At 43.0% G+C, this 3,277-nt stretch overlaps 1 pseudogene; it reads left to right on the top strand.

Annotated features, from left to right (window-relative positions):
• Positions 1–1,324: 1,324 nt before the first annotated feature.
• Positions 1,325–2,470, top strand: LOC138092239 (olfactory receptor 4S2-like; annotated as a pseudogene).
• The last annotated feature ends 807 nt before the right edge of the window (positions 2,471–3,277 follow it).

Genomic DNA, 3,277 nt, shown 5'->3' with positions numbered 1-3,277 from the left:
TGGTTGCAGCCATGAAATTAAAAGACGCTTGCTCCTTGGAAGAAAAGATATGACCAACCTAGACAGCATATTATAAAGCAGAGACATTACTTTGCTGACAAAGGTCCATCTAGTCAAAGCTATGGTTTTTCTAGTAGTCATGTATGGATGTGAGAGTTGGACCATAAAGAAAGCTGAGGGTTGAATAATTGATACTTTTGAACTGTGGTGTTGAAGAAGACTCTCGAGAGTCCATTGGACTGCAAGGAAGTCTAATCAGTTCATCCTAAAGGAAATCAGTCCTGAATATTCATTGGAAGGACTGATGACGATGAAGCTGAAATTCCAATACTTCGGCCACTTGATGCGAATAACTGACTCATTTGAAAAGACCCTGATGCTGGAAAAGATTGAAGGCAGGAGGAGAAGGGGATGACAGAGGATGGGATGGTTGGATGGCATCACCGACTCAATGGACATGAGTTTGAGTAAGCTCTGGGAGTTGGTGATGGACAGGGAAGCCTGGTGTGCTGCAGTCCATGGGGTCACAGAGAGTCAGACATAACTGAACTGAACTGAATGTGATGAAGACAATCAGGTTGAAAGTAATTTGGGAGGCCAATGAGCTACATAGAAGGCTCGTTACATCCCAGGTCTGGCTCAAAATTGTACATATGAAGACGTGTATCAGTACTTATGCTCACAAATGTGTGTGTATATTTACATAGATTCCATATTTCCCTTGTGGCTCAGCTGGTAAAGAATCCACCTGCAATGCAGGGGACCTGGGTTCAATCCCTGAGCTGGGAGGATCCCCTGGAGAAGAAAAAGGTTACCCACTCCAGTGTTCTGGCCTAGAGAATTCCATGGACTATATAGTCCATGGGGTTGCAAAGAGTCGGATACGACTGAGCAAATTTCACTTCACTTCACATTCCACATATCAACTGGAACATAGGGGGAAAGCATCTTGGAACAGGAGAGTGGACTTTATCACTTGGAAACTTGATTTAAAAAGAAGATATAATTTAAATTATCAAGCAACTATGATTTGGACAACTGACAAGTGGAGAACCTAGACTCCATGCCTAAATATATTTAAAACCCATCAGTTTTTCTTTTCTCTCCTCTTGCTCCCTCTATCCTACCCTTAGTCTCATGTAATTTTAAGAAACATAGTATAATGAAACCAAAACCTTTAAGGGAGGAGCTTTGTGAATAACTGGTAAAAAAAATAATAATAATAACAATAATGCTATATCATGTGCCCCAATCTAATTGTCCTTTATCCTTTTTCCAACAGGTAAATCACAAAGCATTTCTCTCTTGTGAGCTTCCAGGTTTCATGGAAAATAATGTTACTGAATTGATCCTCATGGGTCCTTCCCAGAATAAGGAAGCACAGCAACTATGCTTCATTTTGTCCCTACTCTTTTATATAATCCTCATGACGGGAAATTTTTTCATTATAATGACTGTTCTAAGGAGCCCAAATATCAGCTCTCTGATGTTCTTCTTCCTCAGCTTCCTATCCTTTGTTGACACCTGCTATTCCTCTGTCGCAGCCCCCAGGCTGATTATTGATTTTCAAGTCAAGGACAAAAGAATCTCATTTTTTTTTATTTAAATTTATTTAATTGGAGGCTAATTACTTTACAATAGTGTGTTGGTTTTGCCATACATCAACATGAATCTGCCACGGGTGTACACGTGTTCCCAATCCTGAACCCCCCTCCCTCCTCCCTCCCCATACCATCCCTCTGGGTCTTTTGTTGGCTGTATGCTCCAGCTCTTTTTCTCCCACCTGTTTGGCTGCACAGAGATCTTTATCCTCGCAGTGATGGCCTATGACAGGTACGTGGCCATCTGAAAGCCTCTGCACTATTTGACTATCATGGACTGGAAATTCTGCTCCATCTTGCTGGTGTTCTGCTGGTTAGGAGGGTTTGTGCATACTCTGGTCCAGACCATGCTCACTGAACAACTGCCTTCCTGTGGCCCAAACCTGAACGACCACTACTTCCGTGACGTCCACCCTTTACTGAAGCTGGCTTGCACAGACTCGTATGTGCTGGGGCTCGTTATGGTGGCCAACAGTGGCGTGATTCCACTGAGCTCCTCTGTCATACTTGTCAGTTCTTACATTGTCCTCTTGCTTTCTTTCAAGACCTGCTCATCAGAGGGGAGGCACGAGGCCCTGTCATATGCTTCCCATATCATTGCCGCCATCTTGCTTTTCTTCCCCCGCCTCTTCATGTGCCTGAGACCTTCCACCACTTTCCCTGAGAACAAGGTAGTGGCTGTATTTTACACCATCATCACACCCAAGTTGAACCCTTTGACCTACACCCTGAGAAACATGGATGTGGAAAATGCCATGATGAGACTGTGGATCAAGAGGTTGTTTGGCAGAAATAGGAGAGACTCTGATAGGAAGCTCAGTGGTACTGGAACAGCCTCAGTTGTACCAGTTTCCAAAAAAGGTTACTGAGAATATTCAGTAATCAGCCCTTAATCTCATCACACAGATAAGCAATTTAATATTAATCCAATATAAAGAGTCTTGGATTTGAAGTCTAAAGACCTAATTTGGAGGACCTACCTTACTAGTCACTAGTTGTTTGACTTCAGTGATATTCAAATATCTGATAAGAGATATTCGTGTACACCCATGGTGGATTCATGTTGATCTATGGCAAAACCAATACAACATTGTAAAGTAATTAGCCTCCAATTAAAATAAATAAATTTATATTCAAAAAAGAGAGAGAGATTTCCTACTGGGAGCCCTGAGTGGATTAAACATTTGTACAGAGAATTCTGACACCAAATACAGTCTGTTTCATAGAAGATGGGATTGTTGTCTCTGGGCAATGCCTCTAAGTCATGAGACATGTCAGGTATGTCAGCTCTGAGCAAGCTCGGGGAGCTGGTGATGGACAAGGGAGCCTGGTGTGCTGCAGTCCATGGAGTCACAAAGAGTCAGACACGACTGAGTGATTGAACTGAACTGAACTGATGTCAGGTATATAGTTCAGTCATTCAGTCATGTCCGACTCTTTGCAACCCCATGGACTGCAGCTCACCAGGCTTCCCTGACCACCACCAATTCCCAGAGCTTGCTCAGATTCATATCCATCGAGTTAGTGATGCCATCCAACCATCTCATCCTCTGTCCCCTTCTCCTCCTGCCTTCAATCTTTCCCAGCATCAGGGTCCTTTCAAATGAATCAGTTCTTCACATCAGGTGGCCAAAGTATTGGAGTTTCAGCTTCAGCATCAGTCCTTCCAATAAATA

Source organism: Capricornis sumatraensis, chromosome 16 (assembly GCF_032405125.1).
Source record: "Capricornis sumatraensis isolate serow.1 chromosome 16, serow.2, whole genome shotgun sequence".
In the NCBI taxonomy this organism is placed as follows: Eukaryota; Metazoa; Chordata; class Mammalia; order Artiodactyla; family Bovidae; genus Capricornis; species Capricornis sumatraensis.
Note: the sequence above shows the minus strand (reverse complement) of the source record. Positions and strands in the feature narration are given on the sequence as shown.